Here is a 20209-nt window from a genome sequence, read left to right on the forward strand (position 1 = left end):
AAACTGAAAAGGTACTTCCTCGTCCCACTCACAGCATGTTCTCATAGGATCTGGGAATGCTGCATGGGATTCAGAGTGGGTGATGGGATTGTGGGTGACTTATTTTTCTTCTGTATGAAATTTCCCAATTCTTGGGCGCCTGGGTGGCTCAGTTGGTTAAGCAACTGCCTTCAGCTCAGGTCGTGATCCTGGAGTCCCAGGATTGAGTCCCACGTCGGGCTCCCCGCTCAGTGGGGAGTCTGCTTCTCCCTCTGACCCTCTCCCCTCTCATGCTCTCTCTCACTCTCTCTCTCTCAAATAAATAAATAAAATCTTTAAAAAAAAAAAAAAAAGAAATTTCCCAATTCTTTTAAGAAATGCAGCCCAACCCCAGACCCACAAAGTATGATGGTTCAGGGACAGCCTCGCCGGCACTGTTATTCGTACTGATAAAGCCAGGACGTAAGCTGATTCTGGGTGTCCCCATCATGAAGGGGTTTCATCAACTTGTTTAGGCTAAGGAATTTCGACTTTCCCCATGAACTGCAGGGCATGACACGCTCTTCCACAATCACAGGGAAGAACGTCTTGCAGGCACTGGCTTGCCTTTCAACTTAACAAGCATCCAACACAGGGCCCGGCACACAACAGGCCTCACGTGCTTTCCGAGTAGGATGCTGGGACCTGCCTGGCCATCGAGAGAGCCAGTATTTACCGAGCTGGGCTGTGCTCAACCTCGCAGCTACCCATTCGGGGAGTTATTATTCTCCCATTACACAGATGACGAAACTGGGGCACAAGAAGGCTAAGTAACTTGCCCAAGGCCCCAAGGTGTAGAGCTGTGAACCCGGGTCAGTTTGAATCCTGAGCCTTTTCTGACAGACGCTCTTGGGCTGGGTGTTCTCTGCATGGCATTCGATTGGTTTCTAGGAGCAGGCCGGCTTCTGACGTGCGGCCTTCTGGAGTTGCTGTGCCTGCCACAGGTTCGACTCCTCCCTCAGGCTCGATGAAGAGCCTTCTTATAGCTGACAGTCAAAGGTGGGGCAAAGCCTGCTGTTCTCAAGGCCTGCTGGACCCGGGGCAGGGTGGGGGCGGGGGGGCTCCCTGGGGGGTGTTGGGAGGCAGCTACAAGGCTGGAGCCCAGGCAGGGGAGGTGGGGTGGAGCTGGGTGGTTGGGGAGGAGACCAAGGTTGGCCTGAGAGAGCTCTAAGCTCAGCTTAAGGCCACTCTGCAGGTGAACTGGTTCGGGTTTGAGACAGCACAGAGATAAGAAAAGACAGAACCAGTCCCCCATGCTTCGGAGAGCGTAGGTAAAGTCACCTCTGTGACTCTCCCAACACAGGGATCCTTAGCCCCAGTGTTTTGGGGAAAGAAACAATCTTAGAGCTCTTCATCTCAGTCAGGCGCTAGGCTGGGTACTTTACATAGCACAGAGGTTCAGAATCATACTCCAGCTCTGCCCCAGATACACTGTGACCCGAGCCAGTCACTCGACTGACTCCGTGCCTCAGTTTCCCCTCTGCAGAACGGGGCTTATAACAGTCCATAATCCACTGGGTTATTAGGCAGCTTCAATGAGTTAATCTCTGCAAGGTGTTTGGGACAGTAACCTGTCCGATCAATGGGTTCAGGTTCCTCCTCCCAGCAACCCTGAGAGGGGTTAGTGTTACTCCCATTTTACAGACGAGAAAACCAAAGCACTCAGAGGGATACAGCCACTTGGCCCAGGGCCACAACACGTCTGACTCCAGCGTCCATGCTTGCCTCTCAGCTCCAGGCCTGGAATGGTCCTGGAAGGGATGAGTCACGCAATAATGCCTTGTATCTGATGAAAGCCCCATTACTAGGCACATGGGAAGATGCCTCTCAACACTGGGGCGGCAGAAGTCAGCGTCCCACTTCCGCATACAGAGCCCAGGGAGGAAGCAAGAGCTCGGTGAACTCGGTCTCAAAGCACCGGCCACTCCAGCTTTTGGCACAAAAGCATTCCACCTGCAAACCTCAGCCTCCCGTCCCTTCGTTGCTATCTGCGGGGCCCCTTCGAGCAGTCGGCACTTCCCCATCACCCCAGATGTTCCCCCCTCCGTGGATCTTGGCTGTTGGTAGTTCCCGCTATCAGCCTCCCAGAACTGCAAACTCATCTCCGACGCCCCCGCGCGCACCCAGCCCGCACCAGGACCTGCTGACTGGAGCTGGGAGCATCGTGGCTTGTGGTCTCTGGCTCCCTGTCCGTGCCACCTCCCCAGGCTGAGCCCCAGCACCTCCTGACTCAACCAACACATGGCAGCCTGTTTAACTGGTTTGGGCCCCAGTGTCTCTCACCGGTTAACTTTCCTAACACCCAGCTGTGATTGTATGGACTCCCCATTTCTTTACTGCCCACTGCCCCCTAAATGATCCCCCTCCTCACATCACACTGGCCTAAATTTGCGACCCCAATCCTCTCTGTAGGGTGTCACTCTCTGCTCTTGCCTAGGTAACACCCCCCTCCATAGGCCCCCCCCCCCCATCTTTCTGTCCAAGCCCTCCCTCCGCCCCTGCCTGAGTCCTGCAGGCCTCTCGGATCATCCCTGCGTACCAGGCAGGTGGCGCCTGTGTGACCATAGGGCTCTCGGCCATACACACAGCCACTCATTTCTAATAACTACCATTTAATGAGCACCAGCGAGGGGCCAGGTACTGTGCTGGGCCTTGACACATATTATCTCCTGCAATCTTTATGCAAGAAAGGGGGCATGCTCATCCCCACTTGCAAACAGGAAAACCTGGAGCGCAAAAAGAGATTAAGCAACTTGTTCAAAGTCACCCGGCAGGGGAGTGACAAGAGTTTTTAAACACAGCTCAACCTGTCAGTGAGGTTGGAGCCCGGATTTACAATATCCTTGGCCATGACATAAACCTATTTTCCTGGAGCGCTGATTTTACTCCCACAACTGGGGGACAGGGAGGTTGAGCAGCTTGACTGGTGGATGATTTACACTGGAGATGTGATATTTCCCCGTGGAGCACATTCTCAGCCTGACATTTAGGGCTAGATGATGCTTTGCTTGTGCGAGTTGTCCTGTGCATCGTAGGATATGCGGCCTCCCTGGCCTCTATTCAGGACATACCCCTCACCCTTAGTGTTGACAACCCAAAAGGTCTCCAGACATTGGCAAATGTCCCTTGGGGGCTGAGAACTACCGGTCTAGAGGTTGAGAGACCAGACTTCAGGTCCCAACTGCCTGGTTTCAAGTCTCAGTGATGCCATTTGCTGTGTGACTTTGGGCTAGTTCCTTTGCTTCTCTGTTTTCCCTGTATGTCAAATTAGGGTAAGATGACTGATGAAAGATTGTTATGCTTAAGTGTGTTATGTATTAAAAGTTCTCAGAATAGTGTTTGACACGTTGTAACTTTGTGTGGTTTTCAGCTATTATGGGAAAACAAGCAGGGACATTATGGTATAGAGTGCAAGACTTCTATGAATTCAAAATTTAAAAAAAGATAGGACACAAAGCATTGCTTTGAGCTTGCAAGGGACTACTTTGAACTACTCACAGACTTGCCAGGGGTTCCTATATACTTGGCTTATTCCGCTCGAGAGTAGTTTGAAGGAAGAATTTGAAAATTATCGTGACCCTCTACGACCTCTCTTTTTATAATCTTAATTCACTCTAGAATCGTTCTCCTACCTCTTCTGCACATCTCTATAGCCTTCTCAACTGGGATTTAAGTTTCAGAGGGCAAGACCCATATGTTATGCTTTTTCTCCCAGTGCTCAATAGACTACACATCGTAGGGCCCCTTACATTTGTGAATGGAGGAGTCCGCATACAGGGTTTGCTGAAGGGATGCCCTGGGTCCCTGACTAGGAAACAAATCAAGCCTGCATTTTACCCATGAGTGGTTGTTCGTCCTCACCTTCAGCTGGGATGGACAAGATCTGCTGGATAGAGCGGATGCATCAAGAGACTGCACCCTGAATGTCACAGCAGCCCTGCTTGGGAAACTCTCGTCTGCACTTAGGTCTAAGAAGGGTGATTATTTGCCTATTTCAATTATGTTTTCAGGGACGGGATTTCTGAGTGATCACCAAGTGTCTAGCAAATACAGAAACGGACACTTCCAGGGTCCAATGTCCCAGTCGTTTCGAGCACCGCAAACAATGGGTCCAGCACACATTCACTTGCACTTGAGCAGAGAGGAACAGGACATCATGGCAAGGGATCTGACCCGCTGATGTTGTCTGGAATACTGACTGACTTACTCTGTGAGGCCTGTGCTGGCCTCATTCAGCTCCAGGCCCTCAGTTTTATTCTTTGCCAGTCCCTCCAAAAAGCAAAAGAACACTTCTGTGGAATGTCTCCACGCCTCCTTCTTGGAACTCTTTTTGTCTTCCCTATCCTAAGTCCAACCATCTGTCCAAGCCCGTCCCCTCTTCACAAACACTTCCCTGATGAGGCAATGATCTCACCTCGTGCAATACTTCCTTTTCGGATACATTCACGTACTCCATCATTGTTTGTTGGGGGTTCAGGGTGCTGGGCTCTGCCTGGTAAGAAGAGGAGGGACAGGCCCACACACCTAAGCCCTGCCTTCCCTCCTCACCGCCACCCCAGGGGCAGGCAGCCAGGAGAGCCATTGGACCAGGCCCAGAGCACTGGACAACTGCTGGCCACTCCCTTCCAGGCCCTCCCCACCCCCACAGCACTGGTTGCTCCCTTCAGGACCTGGGAAGTGAGGAAATGTAGGGCACCTGGCACCAATCAGCTCTTGTGCGGGCTGACCTCGCGGATCTGGAGGAAAGGGAGAACCTGGAGCCAACGCTCCGTGATTGGCCCTGAGGCGGCGGTTCAGGGCCTCCTCCTCCAGGCCCCTGGAGTTGCCAGGTCTGCTGGCAACACAGCACCAAGAGCATACCCCACAGTGGCTGAGGACCGGCTCCACAGAGGCCTACCACGGTGTGTGACCCTGAACTTCCTCTCTGAGCCTCAGTTTCAACATCTCCAAAATGGGGATAATACCATCCCCCTCCCTGAGCTGTGGCAGGACTGACTGATTATTGGGCCTAGGTGAGGCCCTGAGCAGAGTGCCTGGTAGAGTAAACACGGAGAACTCTGTGGAATGAACTGCATCACGGACAATGCATTGGCCTGGACCGTAAGCTCATTATCTCAGTGCCCGGCACAGCAGTGAACCCTCTGGAAATGTGTGTCTACTAAAAGAACCCAAAGCACAAGAGAGAAATGTGCTAACATTGTTTTGTGATTGGGGGGGGTGTCCTATGTGATCCGTGACCTCATTAAATTTTACAATAACCACGTTCTTTCCAGTAGAGAATGAGGCACAGGGAAATTAAGAAAGTCCCACGGCTACCTGCACATGGAGTCAGGATTGGAACCCAGGAATGCTGGTTCCAAAGCTGGGGCCCCTTCCACAGACCTCTCAGCCAGGTGCTGAGACAGAGGGAGGAAGAATCCCCTGGGCCCCATCACAGCCGCGTGGCACCCAGGGGCTTCGGTCCAGGCTCCAGGGACGTGCCGGAGAGCTGGCAGACCTCGTCCCTCTGCAGGGGTCCCTCCTGCCTGCTCAAAAGGCTAGAAATGCCAGCCAAGAATGCTGTAATGACAGGCTGCTGTTCCCACAGAGGCTTCTGGCATACCAGCGACCTGGATTCGGCATAGGCCAAGCCTTTTTAGGAGTCTCAGCTAAGCAGGAAAAGGTGACACTGATTAAGCTGGACAGAGGCCGCAACCTGAATCTAAGGCCACTCTCCCAGTGGGATGGCAGACACTGGCCTGTCTGGAACCTGCTTCTCTAGGAAGGGGCTCTGGGGATCAGCAGGGGTCTTTGGAGCCTTTGAGCCGCCCCCCCCCAAGGCTCTCTCCCCAGGTATCCTCTGATCTAGCTGCTCTCTCTCCCTACCTTCCCAAGGGCACACTCCTGCTACCTGCCAGAAAGAGCAGAGAAGGACAAAGTCATCTATTTTGGCTGTTTGGTACTAATACCCACAAAGATATGTTTTTGTTTTTGTTTTTGTTTTTAACGTGGCTATGATCATGCATCTGCTCCCTTGCTCCCCACCACTCAGCCCTACAACTGAGCCAAATAACCCTTTTGGCTCGACTTCCCGCATCCACATGTGTATTGCATGCCAAGGGGAACTCTTGCAGGCCAAGGAGAGGACACTTCGCGGCTCTTCTCAGATCTGGGCAGCGGGGAAAATGTAGGGCACCTGGCAGTCAGCCAACCCCTCCACTCTGCATTGTTTGAGCTTCTCCAACCAGGACGGCTGCTGAGGCTGCCCGTACTCCCCCGGCGGAGGAGGCAGGAGCAGAGTCCTGCCGAGGCAGAGACAAGCACACAGTCTCCTCCCCAGCCCCCCTACTCAAATTAACCCATCCCACCTCACACGCACTTTAGTTCTGCAAATTTACTTTTAAGTACTTATACTTTCATGCTAATTATACTGAGGAGGAAACCAAAGCACAAAGAAATTAATTGCTTCAAGTTATACAGACTCTACACCTTCAGGATTCAAACTCAGGTAGTCTGAGTCCACCGTCAATATGCTTCAGAAATCTTTTCATACGTTGAAGGAATGACCCAGACTTCAAAAATGCCCAAGAGGGCAATGGCTACTTTTTTCAGCTTCCTTCAGCCATCACAAGGCAAAATAATCCCAAAGACATGGGGGGGGAGGGGTGCATGGGACAGGAGATAGAAGCAATTGGTCTAGGTTTTGCATTGATGAGTGGCTCTAGTTTAGACTTTTGACTATAAGAATGAATGGGATTTTAAAAAGACATTTACTCTATCTCTTTAAACCTGGGCCTTATTACCTAACCACACCCTCATGATGCACTTTCAGTGTACATTTACGAACTTTTAAAATAAATCCTGCAATTCACTTTTAACTGTATCAATTCTGTTGCATTGTGTCAGGGGTGGGGTGTTAGAAGAGCTAATTGCCGAAACCACTTTCCACATCTTGCAATCTGTTTGCAGCCTTCTTTTTGCACTCCGGTGCATTTTTTTTAATTGAGTGGGATATCCTGACTACTTCCTTTGATACTGCCATTCTGCAGTTCCTATGGTTGAGGTGGGGGGACAGGAGGAGGGCAGGCAGGGAGGAAGGTGGCTGAAAATGGTATTAAAAGTTTATTCCAGGGGCGCCTGGGTGGCTCAGTCGTTAAGTGTCTGCCTTCGGCTCAGGTCATGATTCCAGGGTCCTGGGATCGAGCCCCACTTCGGGCTCCCTGCTCGGCAGGAAGCCTGCTTCTCCCTCTCCCACTCCCCCTGTTTGTGTTCCCTCTCTCGCTGTCTCTGTCAAATAAATAAAATCTTAAAAAAAAAAAAAGTTTATTCCAGGAGCACCTGGGTGGCTCACTTGGTTAAGCTTCTGCCTTCAGCTCAGGTCATGATCCCAAAGTCCTGGGATTCCCGCTTAGCAGGAAGCCTGCTTCTCCCTCTCCTCCCTGCTTATGCTATCTCTGTCTCTCTCTCTCTCAAAATAAATAAAATCTTAAAAGAAAGTTTATTCCAAATCACTGATCCCAAGAAGCTGTTTTCTTCATTAAACTGAATCCAGGCTATTTTTATGTCAGCTTTGTGCCTAATAGCTATAATCCAGACGTCCATCCTCCCACCACTGGGGACTTGTTTCCGTGAGATGGTTGAGTGATCTGGGGTGGATTTTGGAGGGGGCAATTTGTTCAACATCCAAACCTTGTACAAGCATGTTCTCTTGCCACGGGTTCCCAAAGGTACAAAAACAGAGATCATTATCAGCAGGCTGGCTGGAAGGAGCAGAGAGATTCAAACACTCTTAACAACCTCAAATAATGGGTGCTTCTCTGGAGCACAACTTTCTCAAGAATACCCAAGCCTGAACAACCTAAAGAACTCCAGCTCGGGGGCGGGGGGAGACAAACAGGTCCGAAGCAAGCAGGGCTAACACAGAAATCGCTTGTGAATAGAAACAGGGAGGGACAGGGGATTCTAAGCGATGAAATCCACAAGCTGCCTCCATGAAATCAACACGTTTGAGAAAACTGCCACCTCCCTAAGGAAATTGAGTGATTCTAACGCTCTTCGCCTCAGTGCCAGCTACCCGTGGCGGGCATTCACCTCCGGGAACCTGCAGACTGAATCCACTCCACCCCACGTGCCACCTGATTCTAGCCTGGAGATGCTGGGTGCCCCCCAACCCGACCACACCTGTGCACATTTCCTCGCAAGCCATTCCCCCAGACTGCTCACCTGGTCCCCTCTGACTCTGAAAACACTGAAAAACTGAGGGCTCTCCCAGCCCCAGCTGAAAAGATAGGCCCTGTGCGGATGGCTGCCTGCCCTGATGGGACCAGCAAACTAGACGTCATCCTGCAGTCACTTTAGATCAATAGCGCCACAAACAAGAATGGTGTGGTGGCACATGGAAGTCACACTGGTGGGAATGGCATTAACTGGACAGCTGCCCAAACCTAGAATTTTCAGCGCCTGGGAACACTGGGAGAGGGTTCCCTTCCCCTTCTCACAAAGAGGGCGAAACTGAGGCCCAGGGGCTCAGAGCAACCTGCTTTTAGGTCACACCGCTAGTGAATAACCAAAAAGAGAGCCCCGCCGTCCTGCTCTCTAGGTGGCACCTTCCATCTCCCCATTTTCCCCGCCCCAAACCACGAATTCCAAAACATGTATAATTTTAGAACCCCCAGCTGTGGCTGAGTAATACCATGGCCAGCACTAACAGCGTCGTCGTGGGAGTTGTGACAGCCAAAAAGCAGTCCCAGCGAGAACCAAAAAAACAAAAACCAAAGAACAACAATCTGAAAATTTAGGGAAGGTGTATTATTTTGTCTTCAGCAGCCCAAAGCCAACCAAGTTCCTGGAGGGTCAGCATCGGAGGGACAGCTGAAAGAATGAAGTGCGGGGGAGGTGGGGGGGAGGAGGGGGCAGTAAATGAAGGTTCCGCGCAGAGCGAGAAGGGAGAAGGAAGCGCCTGGCCCGGCGGCCGTACTCACCAGCGCTCCCAGCGCAGGTAATGGACCCAGGGAGGCACCCAGGTGGAGCGCGGCGGCCGGGGTATATATAGCGAAGGTGTTGCGCAAAGAGGCCGCCGGCGACCGCTCTCATCACGCCCCTCGCACATTCCAGGACCGCCTGCCGCCGGGGCACTGCCTACCTGCCGGCTTAACGAGCCCATCGTGACCTCGCCCCGCTTCGCAGAAAGCCGGGCGCCCCGGCTGCGGACAGCCTCACGCCGCCCCGCGCCCCGAAGGCAGCGTCCGTCCCACGCTCCTTCCCCCCCACCCCACCGCCCCAGCGCCGGCCGCCGCCGCACAGCCCAGCAAGTTGGGCCAGCCCCCGGCCGCCCCTCGCCCCACAACCGCACCCCGTCCCCTGCTCTCTGCAACGCAAGACCCTGACTCCTCTAGTTTAGCTCCTGTGAGGCTGAAGAGGTCAGAGGCGTTGAGACACAGATAAAAGCCAACTGGAAACTCAGGGACAAATCCTTCCAAAACAAAGCCAGGATTGTTCGGCCTTATCAGTCTTTGGGGTGCTTTCTGCCCTCGGAGCCTGGACTCTGCAGTTAAGACAGTTGGCCATCGGGAGCCCTGGGTCTGCCACCGGGGCTGGGCGGGATTAGCCAGGCTGAGCAAGGGGAGAGGGGCTGCTCTCACCTCTAGAAGGGTGCCCCTGCCCGCTCATCCGGGCTTTGGCAGACCGTGTCCCTAATTTCACCCTTTTCTGCCCTCTGTACTCTCCGTGTGGATCTTTGTCCATCCCGGCTGTGAGAAGACCTGTCCCAGGGAGAGCCTATCACGACACTTGTCCTAACAGCTACCCAGTTACGTGGGGGCTGACCTTCGATGATCACACAAACCCCTTCCCAGGAGTGAGAGTAGCTTCCTTTCTAGTTGAGGCTTCTGGAAGGATTAGGGGGCATGGCATAGCATTACTCGGATTTGCTAAGTGGGGATCAAACCTGGATCTTATTCCAAAACCCACGCGCCTTCCCTCGGCCACACGGTCCTGGTTTTACAGGGAAGGTAAGTGAGAGTTTACTATTACCCAGCTGCGCACAAAGGAAGAGCGGAAGGGCCCATTGGTTTCATCCCCAAACCAAGAGCTATCTCCTCCCTGGGCGGGAGGAAATCAGGAGTGCCAGAGCAGGGCTGTCCCCAGGGCTGAGAAGTCAGTGGTTATGCACACTTAACTCTGGGTCAAAGTGCCTAAGCTCAGTTTCCTGTTCTACCCTTTGCTCTCCCTGCCTTCATTTACTCCTGTGTAGAATGGGAATAATGTCCCTATCAGTAAAGTGAGCTAAAATATTTATAGCACATAGCACAGTACCTGATGAGCACATGAGCACTCAGTACATATTAACCACTGTAGTTTTCACGGGGAACCTCCGGGTGTTGGGAGAAGACTGAGTGGGAAGCTTTGATTAATCTCTTTGGGAACTTCGTGGACTCTGAGGTCACTTCTCCACAGCCTCAGATGCTAGGCACATCGGTCCAAGGGTCAGGACATCGTGCTTGGAGAGTGGGCATAGAAAGCAAATCAGCCGGGGCTGTTCTTAATAGAGGGATGATGGTTGTGCTAGTGGGTGCCAGACTTCAAAGCCGGCCTTTGGAGACAGTGATCAACCAGCACCTCTCCTCGGAGTGACTTCCAAAGCAGAGCCTCCTGGTGATGGCAGTCCATTGGCACATGGGCACTGAGCTCAGCGCCCCCTCCAGCCCCGGGCAGGCAGGCTGCGGACACCACCTCAGGGGCTCACAGGGGTGGCCCTACTTGGACATCCATCCCGACAAGCCTCCCCCCACCAGTTACTGTGGGCTTTGATGTGGGGCACAGAGCTAACCACTTCCACGTTGCCTTTACATCACTCCCAACAAGGAGTGAATAGATCAAAATTTCAAAAAACCTTGGAAAGGGAAAGCTTTCCCTTTTCTGTTCCAGTTGAAAAGGCAAAATGCTGGTTGAATCAGGAGGCTTTCTTTTAATGTGTGCATCCTGGTGATAGAGGAGGGATGATATCTATTTGATTCTACTTTGGGATTGTAGTTTTCCTATTACTTTTTCCACAAAGTCTGGAAGAAATCTAGATGCCCTGTGTTTATGTGTCAGTCCTGAATCCCTCCCTTTAGCGGGGAGCACAGTTTGCTACAGGGTATTTTCCTATCTTCATCCCATCCTAGATAGAGCGCACTATCATCCTTGAGAAGAGCTTACACATACTTTGCACAGCCTATGTTTACACACAAACTTCTAAAAGTACTTTCATTCGGCACTTTTTTGTGTGCTTACTGTTGTTCTATAAGGTAACACTGAGTGGATTAAATGTATCATTAATGCAAGATCGAGGCCCACCCAGAGTCTTGCCCAAGGCTACAAAACTATGTGCTAATAACATAGACCCACAATCCTTGCTGAGCCTCTGGGGCCAGATGTGTTGCAGAATTTAGAACTTCCAGGGTGCCTGGGTGGCTCAGTCGGTTAAGCGACTGCCTTCGGCTCAGGTTGTGATCCTGGAGTCCCGGGATCGAGTCCCGCATCGGGCTCCCTGCTCGGCGGGGAGTCTGCTTCTTCCTCTGACCCTCCCCCCTCTCATGTGCTCTCTCTCATTCTCTCTCTCTCAAATAAATAAATAAAATCTTTAAAAAAAAAAGAATTTAGAACTTCCCAGTTTTAGAAAGATGCGAGAGACCCTCTGGGGCCTGGGCAGCACCCTGCAATCAAACCTACTGATATTTTTTTGCCATAAAGATGTACGAAGAGTATACTACATGGCATGACTTTGATTTATCAATTCAGGCTAGGGTTTGGCATGACGGGAGTTTTTAAATTGCAAATTAAAGATTGTGACTGCTCTTTATTGAGCCCTTACCCGAGTACTGTCCTAAACACTTTAAATATATGAAGTCATTAGTCCTTATAATACTAGGAGTGAGGTATAAAGGCCGGGAAACGGGACCCCAGAGAAGTGAAATAACTCTCCCCCATGCTGCAGGACTACTAGTTGACAGAGTTAAAATCTTAACCTAGTGACCAATTCCACCCACATAACCAGCAAGCATTTTCACTAATTTCCTATCTCCTTTTCCGTATAGGGATGTTTGGTTGCCCAAAGAACATGTATGAGCAGAAGGAATAGAGAGTTCGGGAACACATATGGGCATTAGATTTAGAGCCATATCACTGTGGAGCAGCAGAATAAAGATAACCTGCAATAAATGCATATCCCAACAGCAACAAATCAAACTTGACACCCTACACACCCAAGCATTTATCTAAATGTAAAAGCCAAAATAATAGGACTTCTAGAAAACGATATGAACAAATATTCATGAACTCAGGGTGGGGGAAAGACTTCTTAAGTAGCAAACAAGATACATTAACCATAAAGGAAAAGATATTTTTAGGACCATGAAAAGGCCAACCAGAGTGGAAGGAGAGCCTAGAGCACATAAAACTGACCAAGAGCTTATTTCAGAATGTGTAAAGACTGTTCACATATCAAGAAAAAAAAATCCAATTTAAAAAATGGTCAAGGGACTAGAACAGGCCCTTCACAAATGAGGATAATTAATAAACACGTTAAAAGGTGCTCTGTATCACAACCGAAGGAAATGCGAGAATTAAACCACCATTCGATTTAAACCCAGATTAGAAGTTATACACCTCCAGTCCCAGGCATATGCCCAAGAGAAATGGACACGTATGTTCACCAAAAGACAAAGTTGCCCAAAGTTGCCCAAATTTGCCCACGGTAGCACAGTGTGCGGAAACAGCTCAGAGGTCCATCTCTGTTAATAGAATGGAATATTAACCGCAAAACACTCCTACAATGAAATACTATCAGGAAATTGCCATTTGGGGAGTCAAGTGGCCAGATAAACTGGGATGAAAACAAACAGTTTGTTACGTGGAAGGAAATGGATAGATGTTCTCACAAAGGTAACCACTAAGTTAGAGAAATCAGATATAAGGGCTCACACTGTTGGTTCCGCTTGTATGACATTCCCAAACCGGCCCAAACTAAGTCTTAGGGCTCAGGAATGCATGCTTAACTGGGAAAACTATGAAGAAAGGTGAGGACTTACCATAGACGTCACGTGGGGGTCACTGTGTTGGGAAGGAGGGGGTAAGACTGGGAAGGAGGGGGTAAGATTGAGGGGACATGCTAGAATTTGAGGCGTTGACAATGTTCTCCTTTTTGGGTTGTGGTCATTTGCTTTGTGATAAATCCTTGAGCTATACTAATCCTATGGTTTTTTTTCCTATGAATATCTCACAATTAAAAAGGTTGAAAAAAGGGGTGCCTGGGTGGCTCAGTCATTAAGCGTCTGCCTTCGGCTCAGGTCATGATCCCAGGGTCCTGAGATGGAGCCCGGAGTCAGGCTCTCTGCTCCGCGGGAAGCCTGCTTCTCCCTCTCCCACTCCCCCTGCTTGAGTTCCCTCTCTCGCTGTGTCTGTCAAATAAATAAAATCTTAAAAAAAAAAAAAATGGTTAAAAAACCCACAAAAAAACCCTAGTGGTACTGGGGAAGGGTCTAGGGAAGAGAATAGGCTCTGGGTTCTATCAAGGGACTTGGAAATCCTTTGAAGCCTGTAGGTTTGAGCCATTGACTGGCTGTGTCACGTAAATACTTACCATCACCATCCCCATAGCTGGCACTTATGTGCATAGCTTCTTCTGTCCTAGATGTTTAACCAGTTATGTGATCCACTTTTAAAACAGAACACACGGACTTTTCCTGCCAGCAGAAAATGGACTCCAACAACCTCCTGATGACTTCTCCTTTTATAAAATCTAGTGACCATCTCATAATTTCTGAAGCGCCTCAGAGCTGTTTTTCTATCTGAAATAGGCCCAGACAGCTAAGTTTTCAGTTTTTCCTGTGTGTGTGTGTGTGTATGCATGTGTGTGCGTATGTGTTTGGGGAGGGTTTGGGTGATTTTTTTGCTTGTTTTTTTTTTTTTTTTTTTTAAAGATTTTATTTATTTGCCAGAGAGAGAGAGAGAGTGCGGCAGGCAGAGGGAGAAGCAGGCTCCCCGCTGAGCAAAGAGCCCGATGCGGGGCTCGATCCCAGGACCCTGGGACCATGACCTGAGCCAAAGACAGACGCTTAACTGACTGAACCACCCAGGTGCCCCTTTTTGCTTCTTGTTGTCTGGTGTTAGCAGTTAGGTCATTAGAGGCTCCTTCTGAGGGATCACTGTAAGTATATGTAGCAGGAACCTCCCGCATTATCATGATCAGAAGCCATCATTATATTGCTATTTCTAACCTGTTGTGGATTAAGAAAATAGCTCACCTCATTCATTTATCCATTTAATTAATGGTCATTAAAACTATGTAAAGCAAGAGTAAGTAAGCCTGAAAGGTCTAATGGGTCTATTTATATGCATCTTTTTACTGCCCAGGCTTAACATCATTTGCTTTAGATAATCAGAAAACCTCTTCTTACTGCATTGTACCGAGCTAGATTCTAAAGTGTTAAGGCCACCACCAACACTAAAATCCCATTTTACAAGAACATACCATAAGGGAATAAGACTAACAAGTTAGTGCCAGACAGAGGGCCCGGGGTAAGCGGTGCGGATTGGATCATCACGCTGGGCCCCACAGCCTGCTTGGTGGCCAGGAGTCCAGCACAGAGAAAGAGGTGGCTTCCCTGTCATTCTGGGGTTCCTTTTGCTTCTGTCATTTATTCCTACCCCAGGGCCTTTGCTCTTGCCATCCCTCTGCCCAGAACATTTTTCTAAATTTTCACATGCACACTCCTCCTCATCATTCATGTGTCAGACTTTCACTGAGCGTTTCCCTTGCCCTCAGCCATCATCACCCCTGTTCTTTTCCTTCACAGATTGTCATAGGGCCTCTTCTTTCAGCACCAGATCTCCAAAGAAATGGCTCCTTCCTGGGTTGAGGGACTGGGATTGGGGGTCCAAATGGCTCCCTAAATATTTCACTCAACTTAAATTTTAAACCAAGGGGATTTAAAGTTATTTGAATGTATAATTTTTGACCACATTACTTAAAATTAATTTTTGGTTAATTACAATCAAAAGATAAAACAATAATTTGAAGTTAAGAAGAAACTCACAGCTTGGAACTTAAGCCTGAACGCCATCCTGGAGGCTCGAATCTCTCTTCTGCTCTCTGTTGGGTCTGGGTTCCACAGGCTTGGTTGGAGATGCCAAAGGAAGAGATGTGAGTGATTCCTGAGCCCCTGCTTGCACAGACAGATCTCCTACAGCCTGTTAGGGCATCTCATAGTCCCACCATAGGTGACTACCAAAAAAAAAAAAAAGTGAAAGTTATAGAACCCAGTGTGGGAGGAGCTATGGGGAAAGGACAGGGATGTGTTATCTCAGGAGATGATGCTGGCAGTGACAGTGGTGTTTAAAAAAGGGTCTCTTTTGGGACGCCTGGGTGGCTCAGTCGGTTAAGCGTCTGCCTTCGGCTCAGGTCATGATCCCAGGGTCCTGGGATGGAGTCCCGCATGGGGCTCCCTGCTCCACAGGGAGCCTGCTTCTCCCTCTGCCTCTGCATCTCTCTCTCTGTCATGAATGGATAAATAAAATCTTTTTTAAAAAAATGGTTTCTATTCTGCTTTACTCCTAGATTGCCTCATGACCTTTCCCCAGAAGTATTTTTTTTTCAGGTGTTCCTAAAATGTAGTGTTTATGGTGGCAAACAATTGGAAACCACTTAAATGAATGTATAACAACCTTTCTCCCATTGATATATTATAATGCCGTCATTTAGGCAAGAACTACATTTACTGCTTTACACATACATAACAAAACCCTCTTAAGCCAGCCATGAGCCAATGGGGTGGGTACCACTCAAAGAACAGGACAGTTATGGAAAGAAACAGATTGGAAGACATATACCAACCTTAACAGGGATAATCACAGGGTAAAATCTGATGATTTCTTGTTATGGATAGGACTATCCATACATACTAATTTAAAAATTAGGGGAAAAAAAATTTCTATCCATCCATCCATTAGGAGATGCCACCTAATTCTGAGTTGGAGTTTTTGGGTTTTCTTTTAAAGATTTTATTTATTTGACAGTGAGAGACACAGCGAGAGAGGGAACACAAGCAGGGGGAGTGGGAGAGGGAGAAGCAGGCTTCCCGCTGAGCAAGGAGCCCGATGCGGGGCTCGATCCCAAGATCCTGGGATCATGACATGAGCCAAAGGCAGACGCTTAATGACTGAGCCACCCAGACGCCCCTGAGTTGGAGTTTTCTTATCCGTTAAATAAGGACAACATTTAAAGCTACCTTCCCCAACTCACGATGAAAATTTAGTAAGATTACATCAGGAAAGGGCTGGTAACTGCAGAGTTACACAGATGTAAGACAGTTGGACCGTATGCACATACTGTGCCTGCATACGCACATGCTGTTATGTGAAATATGTAGGAAACAGAGAGTCTACCCGTATCCCCAGTAACTCCCCACAAATGTGTCTGGGTGCATTGATGAGGACTGGAATTGCATTTAAACATTTTTATCAGTTCTATGTCCATTCACCTTACCTGAAAAGCTGCCAAAATGCATAGTAAATTTAAAATAACACCAACTCTAGCTCTTTGGGGACCTACTCTCAAGCACGTAACAATCTAGAAGGAAGACACCTGAGGCGAGGTGAAGGGGAGGTCTGGCCTTTCTCTTCTTCCTTCTTCCCCCATTAGCCCACCCTATTACCCACCCCACATTTTACCAGCTAACCGAAGACACTTAGACTTCTTGCCCATAAAAATAGTGTCCTCTCACACGATTTCCTTCCTGAAAGACCTATTTCCTGGAAATCCAGCAGCCTGAACGAGCCTCTCCCAGCATCCCTGCCTCCCTCTAGTGCACCAGCCTCCAGCCCAGTGTTGCTGCCTTTGGAGGGGTGAGACGCATCGGGGCCCTGGGAGGGAAGCATCTTCTCTTTATAAACAGTACTGTTGCTTGTAGAGCTCAGTCCTGCTTGGATGAGGAGACAGACAAAGTGCCTGGACAGAGTGGGGCAGGAGTCTCTCCATCACGGGCAGGCTGCAGGTGGGAAGCGTGCGTGGGGAAGCCAGGCACTAGAGGACCAGTGCGTTCTGTGTCAGTCTGGACAGGGCTCAGCTCCAGGGGTTGCATGAGAAGACATGGAGTGATGTTGCCAGATCTTTGGACTTCTCTGGAGAAGCCAGATAACTGGTTTTACGAAATTTACCACTAAACAAACAAACCAAAAAACCAGACAGGCCAAACAAAGCAGGGCTCTGGACTGCCGATTTTCATCCTGACACCAGAATATATTCTCAGGTGTGCAGACCCTGGCCCGGGGCGCCTCTGACCAGCATACAGGCCGGCGGTGTCCTCTGGGCCCCCTGGGGCTTCTTCCTGCCAATCTCCCAATGCATTCAGTGGGGCTAGCCATCCTTACAGAGTAGAAGTGGCAGTGAGTGTTGACATCTTCACAATATTTGTTCTTCCAACCCATGAGCATGGAACATTTTTCCATTTCTTTGTGTCTTCCTCAATTTCTTTCATGAGTATTTTATAGTTTTCTGAGTACAGATCCTTTGCCTCTTTGGTTAGATTTATTCCTAGGTATCTTATGGTTTTGGGTGCAACTGTAAATGGGATTGACTCCTTAATTTCTCTTTCTTCTGTCTTGTTGTTGGGTGTATAGGAATGCCACTGATTTCTGTGCATTGATTTTATATCCTGCCACTTTACTGAATTCCTGTATGAGTTCTAGCAGTTTTGGGGTGGAGTCTTTTGGGTTTTCCACTTAGAGTATCATATCATCTGCAAAGAATAAGAGTTTGACTTCTTTGCCGATTCAGATGCCTTTTATTTCTTTTTGTTGTCTGATTGCTATGGCTAGGATTTCTAGTACTATGTTGAATAACAGTGGTGAGAGTGGACATCCCTGCAGTGTTCCTGACCTTCGGGGAAAAGCTCTCAGTTTTTTCCCCATTGAGGATGATATTCACCGTGGGTTTTTTGTATGTGGCTTTTATGATATTGAGGTATGAACCCTCTATCCCTATACTCTGAAGAGTTTTGATCAAGAAAGGATGCTGTACCTTGTCAAATGCTTTTTCTGCATCTATTGAGAGGACCATATGGTTCTTGTTCTTTCTTTTATTAATGTATTGTATCACATTGATTTGCAGATGTTGAATGAAACTTGCAGCCCAGGGATAAATCCCACTTGGTCGTGGTGAATAATCCTTCTAATGTACTGTTGGATCCTATTGGCTAGCATTTTGGTGAGAATTTTTGCATCCATGTTCATGCTCATGGATTGGAAGAACAAATATTGTGAAGATGTCAATGCTACCTAGAGCAATCTACACATTCAATGCAATCCCCATCAAAATACCGTCCACTTTTTTCAAAGAAATGGAACACATAATCCTAAAATTTGTATGGAACCAGAAAAGACCCCAAATAGCCAGAGGAATGTTGAAAAAGAAGAGCAAAGCTGGTGGCATCACAATTCCAGACTTCCAGCTCTATTACAAAGCTGCAATCATCAAGACAGTATGGTACTGGCACAAAAACAGACACATAGATCAATGGAACAGAATAGAGAGCCCAGAAATGGACCCTCAACTCCATGGTCAACTAATCTTCGACAAAGCAGGAAAGAATGTCCAATGGAAAAAAAGACAGTCTCAACAAATGGTGTTGGGAAAATTGGACAGCCACATGCAGAAGAAAGAAACTAGACCATTTCCTTACACCACACACAAAAATAGACTCCAAATGGTTCAAAGACCTAAATGTGAGACAGGAGTCCATCCAAATCCTAAAGGAGAATACAGGCAGCAACCTCTTCGACCTCAGCCACAGCAACTTCTTCCTAGAAACATCTCCAAAGGCAAAGGAAGCAAGGGCAAAAAATGATTGGGACCTCATCAAGGTAAAAAGCTTTTGCACAGCAAAAGAAACAGTCAACAAAACCAAAAGACAACTGACAGAATGGGAGAAGGTGTTTACAAATGACATATCAGATAAAGGGCTAGTATCCAAAATCTATAAAGAACTTCTTAAACTCAACACCCAGAGAACAAATGATCCAATCAAGAAATGGGCAGAAGACATGAACAGACATTTTTCCAAAGAAGACATCCAAATGGCTGACAGACACATGAAAAAGTGCTCAGCATCGCTCGGCATCAGGGAAATCCAAATCAAAACCTCAATGAGATATCACCTCACACCAGTCAGAATGGCTAAAATTAACAAGTCAGGAAACGACAGATGTTGGCGAGGATGCAGAGAAAGGGGAACCCTCCTACACTGTCGGTGGGAATGCAAGCTGGTGCAGCCACTCTGGAAAACAGTATGGAGGTTCCTCAAAAAGTTGAAAATGGAGCTACCCTATGACCCAGCAATTGCACTACTGGGTATTTACCCCAAAGATACAAATGTAGGGATCCGAAGGGGTATGTGCATTCCAATGTTTATAGCAGCAATGTCCACAATAGCCAAAGTGTGGAAAGAGCCAAGACGTCCATCGACAGATGAATGGATAAAGAAGATGTGGTATACGGGCGCCTGCGTGGCTCAGTTGGTTAAGCGACTGCCTTCGGCTCAGGTCATGATCCTGGAGTCCCGGGATCGAGTCCCGCATCGGGCTCCCTGCTCGGCAGGGAGTCTGCTTCTCCCTCTGACCCTCCTCCCTCTCATGCTCTCTGTCTCTCACTCTCTCTCTCTCTCAAATAAATAAATAAAATCTTTAAAAAAAAAAAAGATGTGGTATATATATACAATGGAATATTATGCAGCCATCAAAAGGAATGAAATCTTGCCATTTGCAACGGCGTGGATGGAACTGGAGAGTGTTATGCTGAAAGAAATAAATCAATCAGAGAAAGACGTGTATCATATGCCCTCACTGATATGAGGAATTCTTAATCTCAGGAAACAAACGGAGGGTTGCTGGAGTCGTGGGGGGTGGGAGGGATGGGGTGGCTGGGTGATAGACATTGGGGAGGGTATGTGCTATGGTGAGCACTGTGAATTGTGCAAGACTGTTGAATCACAGACCTGTACCTCTGAAACAAATAATACATTATATGTTAAAAAAAAAAAAAAAGAAGAAGAAGATATCAGGAGGGGAAGAATGAAGGGGGGGGAAATCGGAGGGGGAGACGAACCATGAGAGACAATGGACTCTGAAAAACAAACTGAGGGTTCTAGAGTGGCGGGGGGAGTGGGAGGATGGGTTA

Source organism: Mirounga leonina, unplaced genomic scaffold (assembly GCF_011800145.1).
Source record: "Mirounga leonina isolate KUSES-001 unplaced genomic scaffold, KU_Mleo_1.0 Mir_129, whole genome shotgun sequence".
Lineage (NCBI taxonomy): Eukaryota > Metazoa > Chordata > Mammalia > Carnivora > Phocidae > Mirounga > Mirounga leonina.